Below are 16,111 nucleotides of genomic sequence, written 5' to 3'. Positions count from 1 at the left end.
AGAAACAAATTTGCAAACGCTTTATAACAATAACAAATGCTTTTTATTTTCAATACACATTTCAAAGACAATATAGATAGACACATTTACAAATGCATTTCATGTTCAATACACATTTCAAAGACAATATAGATAGACAAATTTACAAATGCATTTCATGTTCAATACACATTTCAAAGACAATATAGACAAATTTACAAATGCATTTCATGTTCAATACACATTTCAAAGACAATATAGATAGACAAATTTGCAAACTCTTTCCAACAAAATGCCAAAAAACTTCAGACCATGGTGAACAACATACATATCAATTGGCTGAAAAAGCATATGGAGGCGACTCACATTGTAGTAGAGCTGCCGCTCAGAGAGACATGACCCTTTCACTTCGTGGACCGGAAGAAAGTGATTGAAGCAGGACACCTCCGGGTTTTATAGTCCCTCTCTCTGCCAGCAGCAGAGAGAATGGGGAATGTTGTAAAAACATTAATATCTCTCATATTTCATCGACGGGAAAAATCCTCGGCACACATGCGGCGGAGGGGGGCTCTGAGCGAGGTGGCCAAAAATGACGGCGGTAGGTGGCGGCGTTCTCTCGGAAATCGCAGCACAGGATCGCCAAAACCGGTCAAGAACAGAGTTTTAGTAATATAGATAGTTTACCTGATTTGATTAGATAGCATACAAACAAAATATTTTCACTTTTTTTTAGAACATGTGACAATAATAAGTGCCATCACAGTAATGCAGCTGGTAGAACCTCACGGTGCCGGTGACTCTGGTTAAATTCTAACCACGGCCACTGTTTGTGTGGAGTTTGCATGTTTTGCTTACGACAGCGTGTGTTTCCTCCCACATCCCTATGGCATGCTGGCATAAACGTCAATTGCCCTCTGTAAATGTGCCCCTAATATGCAAAACGCTAGATAACATAAAACTAGTGTGAGCGGGTGATCAATTGATGATTGGCATGGACTCGCTGGGCCGAAGGGCCTGTTTGCATACTGTGCCTGTGAACTCTGAAAGCTAACTCTAAAGCTAAAATGTAAGAATAAGTCGAGTTTAATGTTGCAACGGTATATTCTGTCAAAAGATGTCTACATTGTGTCCATCCAGAATCAAGAAGAGAATGCACCCGTGGGACTGAACAGTGGGAGAGGGACAATTGTTGTGAGTTAGCGCATTGTTTAGATGCCGCAGGGAATAAGTTACAGCAACAGTCTGGGGACCATTGTCAGGGCAAGCCGAGGACCGCAGCCGGGTCTCCCTCCCTCCGTGCAATGCGCTGGTAGACAGTGGCGCGTGGCCTGACAGCAACCTGCTGATCGGAGCGCCTCATCTCCGTCATGTGGTCTGCGTTTTAGCAGAGTGGGGTGGAGACACTCCCAAGTGCAGCTACCGGTGGAGGAAAACAGACAACCCCTGATAATTCCATTATTTTTTACTCATCACAGCTCCTCCAATGTCTTCGATGACGGAGCTCCTGGAATGGTGGGATGATTGGCAGCTGCTCGATTTGACAAATCATTATCGCCAGAGGCTGGAAGAGGCGATTCAAGATGCATTGGAGAATGTCGTCTTCGTTCTAGCATACGAGAGATATTTCAGTGAGCAAGATTACAAGGTAGGAAGATGAATGGATGAGTGGGTTACTTCAGCCGATACTCAAATGTTTTCATGCACACATATTGTGGGCCGAAGGGTCCATTCAACATTGGAATTGGTGGAGAGGTGGAATTTTGGCGTTTGGGGACCAGCCCTCCCAAGTGAACATGGGACTCAATGGGTCCCACTTAGTCTGGTATACAAATATAATTGACAAACGCAAGTGCAATACATAGAGTGGGGGGGGGGGGGGGGGGGGGGGGGTTACTCACAGTGTAGAATATTAGCATTGTAGCATACCAGGTTCATTGACATCTCGGAGTAAACACACGCAGGACACAGGGAGAACGTACAAACTCCATACAGCCAGAACCCGTAATGAGACCGGACCCGGGTCTCCGGCGCTGCATTCACTGTAAGGCAGCAACTGTACCGCTGCTTCATCATGACCACCTTCTAGCGCTTTGTTTTAGTTGATTAAAGAGAATGCATTTTCTCTCACAGTACATTGCAATAGTGAGGTATGCGCATGTGTTAATCGATGAAAGACGCAAAACGCTGGAGCAACTTAGCGGGTCAGGCAGGATACCTCTGGAGGAATGTATTAGGTGAAGTTTCGGGTTGAGATCCTTCTTCAGATTGAAAGTCAGGGGAGAGGGAAACATCTGTTCCTGTGCCATTTCTCCAGAGATGCTGCCTGACCCGCTGAGATGCTCCAGCATGTTGTGTCTATCTTCGGCATGAACCAGCATCTGCAGTTCCTTCCCCCACTTTTAATTGATGAAGTCGGATGGTGCAGAACGTCCTGTTCTCCATTCATCACACGCCCGCACTGTGCTTCGCAGAGGCTTGAGAGGTCATTTTGAACAGTGTAAGACAGAAGAATTTGATCCCATTGATACTCCAGGAGCTTGTCGACAATCTCTAATTCCCAATACTGTTGTGAGACTGTAATGCTCTCAGTTACGAAGACCCAGCCGGCCACTGCATTCACTGCTCCATATGTCCGGGAAGTCCATCCCTGAGCAATTCCTTGCTTTCATATTTGATGTGACTCTGTCCCGCTCCTTCACAATATCTTCCTTATTAATAACCATATAATAACCATATAACAATTACAGCACGGAAACAGGCCATCTCGGCCCTACAAGTCCGTGCCGAACAACTTTTTTTCCCCTTAGTCCCACCTGCCTGCACTCATACCATAACCCTCCATTCCCTTCTCATCCATATGCCTATCCAATTTATTTTTAAATGATACCAATGAACCTGCCTCCACCACTTCCACTGGAAGCTCATTCCACACCGCCACCACTCTCTGAGTAAAGAAGTTCCCCCTCATATTACCCCTAAACTTCTGTCCCTTAATTCTGAAGTCATCTCCTCTTGTTTGAATCTTCCCTATTCTCAAAGGGAAAAGCTTGTCCACATCAACTCTGTCTATCCCTCTCATCATTTTAAAGACCTCTATCAAGTCCCCCCTTAACCTTCTGCGCTCCAGAGAATAAAGACCTAACTTATTCAACCTATCTCTGTAACTTAGTTGTTGAAACCCAGGCAACATTCTAGTAAATCTCCTCTGTACTCTCTCTATTTTGTTGACATCCTTCCTATAATTGGGCGACCAAAATTGTACACCATACTCCAGATTTGGTCTCACCAATGCCTTGTACAATTTTAACATTACATCCCAGCTTCTATACTCAATGCTCTGATTTATAAAGGCTAGCATACCAAAAGCTTTCTTTACCACCCTATCTATATGAGATTCCACCTTCAAGGAACTATGCACGGTTATACCCAGATCCCTCTGTTCAACTGTATTCTTCAATTCCCTACCATTTACCATGTACGTCCTATTTTGATTTGTCCTGCCAAGGTGTAGCACCTCACATTTATCAGCATTAAACTCCATCTGCCATCTTTCAGCCCATTTTTCCAAATGGCCTAAATCACTCTGTAGACTTTGGAAATCCTCTTCATTATCCACAACACCCCCTATCTTGGTATCATCTACATACTTACAAATCCAAACAACAAAGGACCCAACACAGATCCCTGAGGCACCCCACTAGTCACCTGCCTCCAACCCGACATACAGCCATACACCATTACCCTCTGGCTTCTCCCATTCAGCCACTGTTGAATCCATCTTGCTATTCCTGCATTTATACCCAACAGTTGAACCTTCTTAACCAACCTTCCATGAGGAACCTTGTCAAAGGCCTTACTAAAGTCCATATAGACAACATCCACTGCTTTACCCTCGTCAATTTCCCTAGTAACCTCTTCATAAAATTCAAGAAGATTAGTCAAACATGACCTTCCAGGCACAAATCCATGTTGACTGTTCCTAATCAGACCCTGTTTATCCAGATACTTAGAGATAATATATATAAGTATCTTTTCCATTAATTTGCCCACCACTGAAGTCAAACTAACAGGTCTATAATTGCTAGGTTTACTCTTAGAACCCTTTTTAAACAATGGAACAACATGTGTGAGTGGGACTAGTTTAGATGGGGCATTGTCGGTCGGTGTGGTCAAGTTGGGCTGAAGGGCCTGTTTCCACACTGCATCATTCTATGACTAAAAAGTGAAGAAGAAAAATGAATGTAGATAACTAGAGCAGATTTGAAAGAGGAGTGAAATGTAAAGGCGGAGAAAGGTTTATGGGTGGAAAGGAACATAGGAAAGGAGGGGGGATAGGGGGCTTGGGCATATGGGTGAAGGGAAAATAGTCACCTCATAGTATCCATAGCTACTCTACTAATTTCCCTTACCTCACATAATTCAATATCTCCCCCATCTCTTTTGGGCTCTGCAGATAACTGTCCACTCTGTCTCTCCAATGGACCAATTTTATCCCTCGTTATCCTTTTGCTATTAATATAGCTGTAGAAACCCTTTGGATTTACTTTCACCTTACTTGCCAAAGCAACCTCATATCTTCTATTAGCTTTTCTAATTTCTTTCTTAAGATTCTTTTTACATTCCTTATACTCCAAACTTGTTGTTCAGTTGGAAATGATACAGGCTTGATTAACCAGGATGCCCAGGCCTACTTCTTGAGTTATATGGAGAGGTTAGGTAGGCTGGGATATTTTTTTCTTTGGTGTGCAAGCGAATGAGGGGTGACTTTACTGAGGTGTGCAAGATAAAGAGATGCTAGGATAAAGGGAACACAGTCTTGTTTTCCAGGATAAAGGGTCCACAAACTGGAGAGTGCAGGTTTGTGGGGAGATGGGAGACATTTAGCATCTGGGGACAACAGGTTTACCTGAAGAGCAGTCCATATCTGAAACACAATGCCAGAGGAAGCTGGAAAAGCGGATAACATTAGGGATTCCAAAGTACATTCAGCCAGATGAGTGGATAGGAGGGGCTTATGGGGCTGTAGGCCAAATGCAGGCAAATATCCCTAGCTTAAAATTGCCACTTGGTTGGCATGGACAATATGGGCTGAATGGCCTGTCTACCTGTGGTACACTGCTGTATCACTCTACCAAGGCACTGTGACTCCAGTAAATCCATCGACAAGGTTAGCCAAGGATTCAGTACAGCTATATAATAGGTATGTTGCAAAGCGTACCTGAAGCGTCGCTGAAAATCTGCCCCAGCCCGTGTGTGCGATTTTGGCGCCGTTTAGAGGGGGGCGGGTTTAAAACGTGATTTTCCCTAGGTTGTTCAAATCGAGGATGTTCAGCCTAGTTAATTATTAACAAAAAATCGCTGGAATATTCCGTCGCTTTAGCTATTATTAGTTTTACGAGCTTTGGCTAAGTGTTATAGTAGTTTAAAAATTAACCTCTAAACCCCCGACCCCCGGCAACCGGCAGGGTCTCATACAGCAGACAACAGGAGGTAGGCTGTTTATTTTTACATTAAAAAGGGCTTCTTAAGATCCCTTTATACAAAGTTTAATGTTGCGAGTAGCTAATTTTGGGCCCATTATATCCCGCAGTATTTTTCTGGGCATTTGAGGGTACAAATCTAGCGCAATGTGAACGTTCTAAACCAGCGCGTTCACAGGATCCCACTAGAAAGCTGATTTAAATGGACTTTAATTTACAGCAATTGAACACTAAATTCCTTCCATTTGGCCTATAAATTAATGTAAATGAGATTTAAAAATCATGTTTTATTGTGAATTATTTGTGAATATTATTTGGACACTTAGGCTATTTAAAAATGTTAATCATTTATTAAGAAATGGATAGATGTTTAGATCTAGTAATTGAAGTTTGAAATTAGCTCCAATTGGGTAACTAACTAATTATATGCTTTAATTTCAGGTCATCCAAGTAAGATTATTTTATATTTGTTTCAGAATGCTTCAATCTATGATAACTGAAAATTTCATTCAGTTCTCTTAATTTCTAAGAAGGTTATGGGCTTTTGACTGTCCACGATCACAGCTTTTTTGTTATGTCCATAGAAATTCAATAGGGAACAAGATGCTAATTTCCGAGTATGAAAATGGCCATAACATTTTAAGTACTTGAGATATGAAAGTGAATTAGGTGTCAAATTAAACTTCTTTTTATGCTTTATCTGATGGGATAAATTGCAGGCTTGATTTTTTAAATCTCAAAATTTTGTAACATTGCTGTATATAACTCCTTGTCTCTACGCTCTTCACAGCAAGTCATCAAACGCACGAAGAGAGGAAGCCGTGTGGCCGGTTCCAGACTTCTCGTCAACCTGGTGACTGAAAAAGAGCCGCAGGTCCGTAAACTGATATGGAAATGTTTCGTGAAAATGGACCACCTGCTCCCCAAACTGGAGGAGTTGCTGAAAGCAATGCGGGAAGAAGGTACAGGACATTTTTCTATATAGAATTTGACCTTTTCGTCAAAATGCAACTGGGACTCATTTCACGAACTGATTCCAACAGGTTCTGATCTGATTGAATCGTTCAAAGCCAGGAAGGCTTCCTGGGAACTACCTGCTCATCTGAAAGGTATTCAATTGCATGTTTTGTTCAGTTTAGTTCAGAGATACAGCATGGAAACATGACATTCTGTCCACTGTGTACACGCCATCCATCGATCACCCTTTCACGCTATTCCTATTGTATCCCATATTTATATCAACTTGCAGCCTAGGGACAATTTGAAGAGGTCCAATTAACCTACGTCTTTGCGGTGTGAGAGGAAAGTGAAGGACTCTGGGGGGAAAAACCCTCACGGTTACAGGGAGAAGCTGCAAACTCCACAGAAACAGCACCCGAGGTCAGGATCAAACCTGGGTCTCTGACACTGTGAGTCATCTGGTCTTCCAGGTCTCCCAGCTTTCTCCAACCACCCTCACTTTAAACAGCCTGAAGAGGTTTCCTGACATGACATATCTCATAGAAACATAGAAATTAGGTGCAGGAGTAGGCCATTCGGCCCTTCGAGCCTGCACCGCCATTTAATATGATCATGGCTGATCATCCAACTCAGTATCCCGTACCTGCCTTCTCTCCATACCCCCTGATCCCCTTGGCCACAAGGGCCACATCTAACTCCCTCTTAAATATAGCCAATGAACTGGCCTCAACTACCCTCTGTGGCAGAGAGTTCCAGAGATTCACCACTCTCTGTGTGAAAAAAGTTCTTCTCATCTCGGTTTTAAAGGATTTCCCCCTTATCCTTAAGCTGTGACCCCTTGTCCTGGACTTCCCTAACATCGGGAACAATCTTCCTGCATCTAGCCTGTCCAACCCCTTAAGAATTTTGTAAGTTTCTATAAGATCCCCTCTCAATCTCCTAAATTCTAGAGAATATAAACCAAGTCTATCCAGTCTTTCTTCATAAGACAGTCCTGACATCCCAGGAATCAGTCTGGTGAACCTTCTCTGCACTCCCTCTATGGCAATAATGCCCTTCCTCAGATTTGGAGACCAAAACTGCACGCAATACTCCAGGTGTGGTCTCACCAAGACCCTGTACAACTGCAGTAGAACCTCCCTGCTCCTATACTCAAATCCTCTTGCTATGAAAGCCATCATACCATTTGCTTTCTTTACTGCCTGCTGCACCTGCATGCCTACCTTCAATGACTGGTGTACCATGACACCCAGGTCTCGCTGCATCTCCCCCTTTCCCAATCGGCCACCGTTTAGATAATAATCTGCTTTCCCGTTTTTGCCACCAAAATGGATAACCTCACATTTATCCACATTAAACTGCATCTGCCAAACATTTGCCCACTCACCCAGCCTATCCAAGTCACCTTGCAGTCTCCTAGCATCCTCCTCACACCTAACACTGCCCCCCAGCTTAGTGTCATCCGCAAACTTGGAGATATTGCCTTCAATTCCCTCATCCAGATCATTAATATATATTGTAAATAGCTGGGGTCCCAGTACTGAGCCTTGCGGTACCCCACTAGTCACTGCCTGCCATTGTGAAAAGAACCCGTTTACTCCTACTCTTTGCTTCCTGTTTGCCAGCCAGTTCTCTATCCACATCAATACTGAACCCCCAATGCCATGTGCTTTAAGTTTGTATACTAATCTCTTATGTGGGACCTTGTCGAAAGCCTTCTGGAAGTCCAGATACACCATATCCACTGGTTCTCCCCTATCCACGCTACTAGTCACATCCTCGAAAAATTCTATAAGATTCGTCAGACATGATTTACCTTTCGTAAATCCATGCTGACTTTGTCCAATGATTTCACCACTTTCCAAATGTGCTGCTATCCCATCTTTAATAACTGACTCTAGCAGTTTCCCCACTACCGATGTTAGGCTAACTGGTCTGTAATTCCCCGTTTTCTCTCTCCCTTCCTTCTTAAAAAGTGGGGTTACGTTTGCTACCCGCCAATCCTCTGGAACTACTCCAGAATCTAAAGAGTTTTGAAAGATTATTACTAATGCATCCACTATTTCTGGAGCTACTTCCTTAAGTACTCTGGGATGCAGCCTATCTGGCCCTGGGGATTTATCGGCCTTTAATCCATTCAATTTACCCAACACCACTTCCCGACTAACCTGGATTTCACTCAATTCCTCCACCTCCTTTGACCCGCGGGCCCCTGCTATTTCCGGCAGATCATTTATGTCTTCCTTAGTGAAGACGGAACCAAAGTAGTTATTCAATTGGTCCGCCATATCCTGGTTCCCCATGATCAACTCACCTGTTTCTGACTGCAAGGGGCCTACATTTGTTTTAACTAATCTCTTTCTTTTCACATATCTATAAAAACTTTTGCAGTCAGTTTTTATGTTCCCTGCCAGTTTTCTTTCATAATCCATTTTTCCTTTCCTAATTAAGCCCTTCGTCCTCCTCTGCTGGTCTCTGAATTTCTCCCAGTCCTCCGGTATGCTGCTTTTTCTGGCTAGTTTGTACGCATCATCCTTTGCTTTGATACTATCCCTGATTTCCCTTGTTATCCATGGATGCACTATCTTCCCTGATTTATTCTTTTGCCAAACTGGGATGAACAATTTTTGTAGTTCGTCCATGCAGTCTTTAAATGCCTTCCATTGCATATCCACCGTCAACCCTTTTAGAATTAATTGCCAGTCAATCTTGGCCAATTCACGTCTCATACCCTCAAAGTTACCTTTCTTTAAGTTCAAAACCATTGTTTCTGAATTAACAATGTCACTCTCCATCCTAATGAAGAACTCAACCATATTATGGTCACTCTTGCCCAAGGGGCCACGCACAACAAGACTACTAACTAACCCTTCCTCATTACTCAATACCCAGTCTAAAATAGCCAGCTCTCTCGTTGGCTCCTCTACATGTTGATTTAGATAACTATCCCGCATACATTCCAAGAAATCCTCTTCCTCAGCACCCCTGCCAGTTTGATTCACCCAATCTATATGTAGATTGAAGTCACCCATTATAACTCCTTTGCCTTTGTCGCAAGCATTTCTAATTTCCTGTTTGATACCATCTCCAACTTCACTACTACTGTTAGGTGGCCTGTACACAACACCCACCAGCGTTTTCTGTCCCTTATTGTTTCGCAGCTCTACCCATACCGATTCCACATCCTCCAAACTAATGTCCTTCCTTTCCATTGCGGGAATCTCCTCTCTAATCAGTAACGCTACCCCACCTCCTTTTCCTTTCTCTCTATCCCTCCTGAATATTGAATATCCCTGGATGTTCAGCTCCCAGCCTTGGTCACCCTGGAGCCATGTCTCCGTGATCCCAACTATATCATAATCATTAATGGCTATCTGCACGTTCAACTCATCCACCTTGTTACGAATACTCCTTGCATTGAGACACAAAGCCTTCAGGCTTGTTTTTACAACGCTCTTACCCCTTATACAATTATGTTGAAAAGTGGCCCTTTTTGATTTTTGCCCTGGTTTTGTCTGCCTGCCACTTTTACTTTTCACCTTGCTACCTATTGCTTCTACCTTCATTTTACACCCCCCTGCCCCTCTGCTCTTGTACCCATCTCATATCCTTATTCTCCAGGGATGCTGCCTGACCTGATGAATTCCTCCAGTACTATCCTAGTTTTCTGTAAATCTGATGTGAATTTGTGATTCTCATACTGAATGTCCCGTGGGCAAATGTATGCCATATTCTTTCTTCACCACTATCAACTTTGTCAGCACTTTCAGGGGTTATGGATTTGCACCACAAGGATCAGTATATCAACACTGCTCAGAACAATAGGTGCAGGAGTAGGACATTTGGCCTTTCGAGCCAACACCGCAATTCACTATAATCATGGCTGATCATCCACAATCAGTATCCCGTTCCTGCCTTCCCCCCCATACCCCCTGACTCCGCTATCTCTTGAAAGCATCCAGAGAACTGGCCTGCATCACCCTCTGAGGCAAACAATTCCACATTCACAACTGTGTGAAAAAATGCTTCCTCATCTCCGTTCTAAATGGCTTACCCCTTATTCTTATAAGATTAATGTGGCACCTGGTTCTGGACTCCCTCAACATCGGGAACATGTTTCCTGGCTCTTGCGTATCCGAACCCTGAATAATCTTATATGTTTCAATAAGATCACCTCTCATCCTTCTAAATTCCAGAGTATACAAGCCCAGCCAATCCATTCTCTCAGCATACAACAGTCCTGTCATCCCAGGAATTAACCTTGTGAACCTACGCTGCACTCCCTCAATGGCAAGAATGTCCTTCCTCAAATTTGGAGACCAAACCTGCACACAATACTCTAGGTGTGGTCTCACTAGGACCCTATACACCAATGGAAGGATCTCTTTGCTCCTATACTCAACTCCTCTTATTATAAAGGCTAACATGCCATTCGCTTTCTTCACTGCCTGCTGTACCTGTATGGTTACTTTCATTGACTGGTGAATAAAGACCCCCAGATCCCGTTGGACTTCCCCTTTTCCCAACTTGACACCATTTAGATAACAATCCGCCTTCCTGTTTTGCTACCAAAGTGGATAACCTCACATTTATCCACATTAAACTATATCTGCCATGCATCTGCCCACTCACCCAACCTGTACATTCTCATAGTATCCTCCTCACAGTTCACACTGCCACCCAGCTTTGTGTCATCTGCAAATGTGCTAATGTTACTTGAAATTCCTTTTATCTAAATCATTATGTATATTGTAAACAGCTGCGGTCCCAACACCGAGCCTTGCGGTACCCCACAAGTCAAGGGGCCCGTTAATCCCTACACTTTGTTTCCTCTCTACCAACAAATTTTCTATCCATGTCAGCACCCTGATCTATTCCTCTCTTGGTTGTATACACATCTATAAGATCACTCCTCCTCCTGCGCTCAAGGAATAGTCTTGGCCTACTCAAACTCTCCCTATAGCTTAGACGCTAAAGTCCCGGCAACATCCTCGTAATTGTTCTCCATACCCTTTCCTGCTTGATAACACATTTCCTATAACATGTTCCGCAACTCCATCAATTTTGGTTGTGTCTGGAAATTTACAAAGCAGCCTATCTATATTTACGGCCAAGTCATTTTCATATATCATAAACAACAAAGTTCCGAGCACAGATCACTGCTGACTCCACCAGTCACAGACATCCAGCCAGAATAACTCCCTTCCAACACATCCATCTGTCCTGCATCAGTAAAACAGTTCTGAATACAACCGAACAATTCACCGTGAATCTAATGAATCTTAGTCTTCTAGATCAGCCTACAATGATGGGGTATATTAAATGCTTGTCAAAAGTCCATGTAAATAACATCCACTGCCCGTATCATCGATCATCAAACATTACCTCCTCAAAAACACAGTTGTTCATATGACATGACCTATCGTGTACAAAGTCACGCTGACTTTCCCCTAATAGTCATATTCTGTTCCATATGCGAGCAAATCATATTCCAACGAACCCTCTCCACTGGCTTCCCAACCACATGTTATTCACCAGCCTATCATTTCCTGGTTTATCTCTACTTCATTCCTTAAACAAAGGAACAACCCTGGGTATTCTCCAGTCCTCTGTGATTATGGATAGACAGGTCATTGATAGTGTTAAACATTGGAAGTACACTATCTAATGAATGACGGCATGCAGGAATAACTCGCACCACCTGCTTTCCAGGAAACTCTTTCATTCCCGCTTTGCATGCTCTTGAATTTAGAGTTGTAGCGATAGATTTATACTATCACACAGCACGGAAACAGGATCTTCTATCTAATTTGTCCAACCCGACCTAAATGCCCCATTTAAGCTCTCTCTCCCAACCAGCCGCGATTACCCAATATTCTTCTAAACCTTTCCAATCCATGTCCAAGTATATCATTTTTCCAATTTTGTTCTGCTTAGTTGACCAATATGTAACAATAACAATCAGATAACATATAATCAATAACAGTCAACTAATGGCCGTAATATTAGAATCCGTGAATGTGTTTTTCTTTGCAAGATGAATCTAATTTCAGGACCTCTTGTTTATCTCACCTAATAAAAGATGTTCAGCAGAAGCACATGGAGACACAGAAGGCTCAGACTGAAACACTGAGCGTGAACACCATCCTGATGAAGGAGAAGGTTAAGGTTTTCCAGCTGCTTGATCGAAACGCTGAGCTCACAATCATCTCCACTGTTCGAGATCGGACACTGGTGGAACATGAGCTGTTGGCAAGAGGCATAGACCATGAAGAGTGGAGAGAGGAACATCTCGGGGGAGAGTTTGAAAAAATCCGAACTGATCAGTTATTCCAGAGCAAATCCAAATCTGGGAGTTCGTCTGCCGTGGCCGGAGTCCCTGGGGATCGGAAAAACAACAATGGTGCAAAAAATTGTTCATGACTGGGCCACGGGAAAAATATTCCCACAATTCCAGTTTGTCTTCAGTTTCAAATTCCGGGATTTAAACACGATTAAGGACAGAGTAAACCTGAGGGAACTGATTCTGGAGCAATATCCTTACTTTGGGAAAATCCTGGGAGAGGTCTGGAAGAACCCAAAGGGATTGCTGTTTATATTCGATGGTTTGGATGAATTCAAGGGCAGAATCGATTTTGGTGACAGTCGGAGAGACACAGAACCTAAGCACCAGTGCCCAGATCCCGAGTGTTGGTGTGAAGTGTCTGACATTGTGTACAGTTTAATCCAGCACAAGCTGCTCCCAGGGTGCTCAGTGCTAGTGACCACCCGCCCCACTGCGTTACATTTACTGGAAAAGGCAGAGATCAGTGTCTGGGCAGAAATCCTGGGATTTGATGGTGAGGAGCGGAAGGAATATTTCACCAGATATTTTGAAGATCAGTCGGTGGCAGCAGCTGTTTTCAAACATGTGAAGGAGAATGAGATCCTGTACACCATGAGCTACAACCCCTCCTACTGTTGGATCCTGGGCCTGACACTGGGCCCCTTCTTCACACAAACACACCGGGACCCGCAGCGAGTTCCCAAGACCATCACACAACTATATTCCTATTTTATTTACAACATCCTGAAAAACCACAGCCGTGAGATTGAGAACCCCCGTGAGGTGTTACTGAGACTTGGTCAGATGGCCTTCGCTGGAGTGGCTGAGAAGAACATTGTGTTCACAGATGAAGATTTAACCACATACAATCTGCAGCCTTCCCAGTTCCTGTCCGGGTTCCTGATGGAACTTTTGGAGAGAGAGGGTTCAGCCCGGAGCGTGGTGTACACCTTCCCACACCTCACCATCCAAGAGTTTGTAGCAGCACTTGCACAATTCATGTCTCCAGATCCCGGAGATATTCTGAAACTCCTCATTGAAGCCCATGGCACGACAGACGGGCGATATGAAGTATTTCTCCGTTTTGTCGCTGGTCTCTCCTCCCCACGGACAGTTTGGATCCTGGAGGAGTTTCTGGGTAAATTCCCTCATCAAACAATCTGCCGAGTGATTGACTGGGTGAAGGAGGAGGTTAAACGCCGGGCTGGAAACACAGAGAGTGAAGCTGGTAAACGGAGCTTCCTGAACACGCTACACTACCTGTTTGAGTCTCAGGATCCTGCACTGGCTCAGCAGACACTGGGATGTGTGGAGACACTTTCATTCAGTGGACTGGGACTGACCCCGATTGACTGTGCGGTCCTGTCTCATGTCATCGGGCTCTGTGATACAATCAAACACGTCGATCTGTGGAGATGCCGCATTCAGTGTGAAGATCTCCAGCGGCTGGGACCGGCTCTGCACAAGTGTCAGAACTTGAGGTAACTGTCCGTTTGACGCTAACACTGAACTGTAAAATTGTTTCACTATATTGTTATTCCGTCCAGCACCTCTTCTATGGGGCCGAGCGGCCATCACTGTGCACGGGGCGCACCCCTCCTATTTTACCCACCTTCCCCCTCCGGGTCACCGGTGATCGACCACTTTCCCCGGGTTGCGTGTTGCCTGCTGCCGTTCTCTGCACGGGGAACATTTCCCGGTTATATATGAATATGGTCATGTGAATATACGGTGAAAGTCACCAAACACCACAACCACAGAGATTTATTCAATAACTAGACTAAGTGGGACCCGTTGGGTCCCAGCATCACACGGGAGGGCTGGTCACCAACGCAATATTCCACCTCTCCACCAATTCCAATATTGCTCGCCAGTGGGGGGAAGGGGGGCTTTCTGTTGCGCTAGTGTTGGTTGTTGCGGGCCGAAGGTACTGGTTTCTAGAGGGCTAGTATAGACATTGTGGGCCGAATGGATTCTTGGGCTGGCAGCCAACTGTTGCAACGATTTTAAAAGCCAACCAAACTATTGGGAAGTAAGCAGCCACCTGACAACCAAAATTCATTGTGTGAACACAAACTTTAAAAAAAAGGTGAGGCAATCAATTGGGCAGCAAGCAGCCACCTGTCAACAAAATTCGTTTTGTGAACACACACTTTCTTGTAACAAAAGGCGAGGCAAACAATTGGGCAGCAAGCAGCCACCTGACAACCAAAATTCATTTTGTGAACACAAACTTTAATAAAAATAGGCGAGGCAAACAATTGTGCAGCAGCCACTTTACAGCCGCATCGAGGGGACTCACCGTGGAGTAGACGTGCGTTCAGTGTTATTCACATCTCAGAGAGCCGTGATCCTCTCGCTTCCTGGGTCTGGCAGAGACTGAGTGAGGCACGACATTTCTGGGTTTTATAATCCCTCCCCGTGCCGCCAGCAGGGAGAATGGGGAATTTTGTAAAAACATGAATGTCTCTCATTTTTCATCGATGGGAAAAATCCTCTGGTCCCGGAAGGCGGAGGGAGGCTCTGAGCGAGGTGGCCAAAAATGACGGCCTTAGGTCACGGCGTTCTCTTGGAAATCGCGCCAAAAGCGGTCATGATCAGACTTTTAGTAATATAGATGTGCTGAGGTGTTTCCAGAAATATCCGTTTGTGAGAAGTTATCTCAGCCCTGGGGTTGGCATCAGTTTGTTTCATACTCTGTCTATGTTTAGACTGGGAGACAACGACCTGGGAGATTTCGGAGTGAAACTGGTGTCTGCGGCTCTGAGGAATCCGGACTGTAAAATACAGACACTGTGGTAAGTCCCAGACTGTGAGTGATTGTGTTTACAGTCACTGGTTGTCTGACACTGAACATTAATGTTATCAGTAATTGTGTCACTGATAAACACTGGGGATTTGCACCGTCTCCTGTCTCTCTGTGTCCCTCACCCTCACTCTCCTTCATCTCCAGGCTGCAACGTGTCGGTCTCACAGATTCTGGAGCCGAGGATCTCGTCTCCGCTCTCCATACTAACCACTCACTGACGGAGCTGAAACTGGCACTCAACTCCCTCACAGACAGATGTGTCCCCACTCTCCGCTGCCTCATCCTGAATCACCCGAATCTGGAGCAGATCAAGTGAGTGTTTGTGTTAATGTTTAATGTGATAAAATATCAGGAGATATCTTTCTCCTGTGAATTTGTTCTGTAAGTGTTGTTGAAATATTACCCCCATCCCTGTTATTGACACTGTTGTTTCATCTGTGTATTTCCTCTTTGTTCCTTGACTTGTTTCAGGCTGGAGGGGAATCAGTTCAGTCCGACCGGAACTGATTCCCCTCCAAGAAGGAACTGAGGTCGCTGCAAGAACCCAGACCCAGACTG

The 16,111-nt window shown here is 44.4% G+C and overlaps 1 pseudogene; it reads left to right on the top strand.

The window, feature by feature from the left end:
• LOC129694453 (NACHT, LRR and PYD domains-containing protein 3-like) overlaps window positions 1-15,884 on the top strand; it is a 51,001-nt pseudogene extending 35,117 nt beyond the window's left edge.
• The last annotated feature ends 227 nt before the right edge of the window (window positions 15,885-16,111 follow it).

The sequence above is a fragment of the Leucoraja erinacea genome, unplaced genomic scaffold (genome assembly GCF_028641065.1).
Source record: "Leucoraja erinacea ecotype New England unplaced genomic scaffold, Leri_hhj_1 Leri_677S, whole genome shotgun sequence".
Classification (NCBI taxonomy): Eukaryota; Metazoa; Chordata; class Chondrichthyes; order Rajiformes; family Rajidae; genus Leucoraja; species Leucoraja erinaceus.
This window is presented reverse-complemented; position numbering and strand designations above follow the sequence as displayed.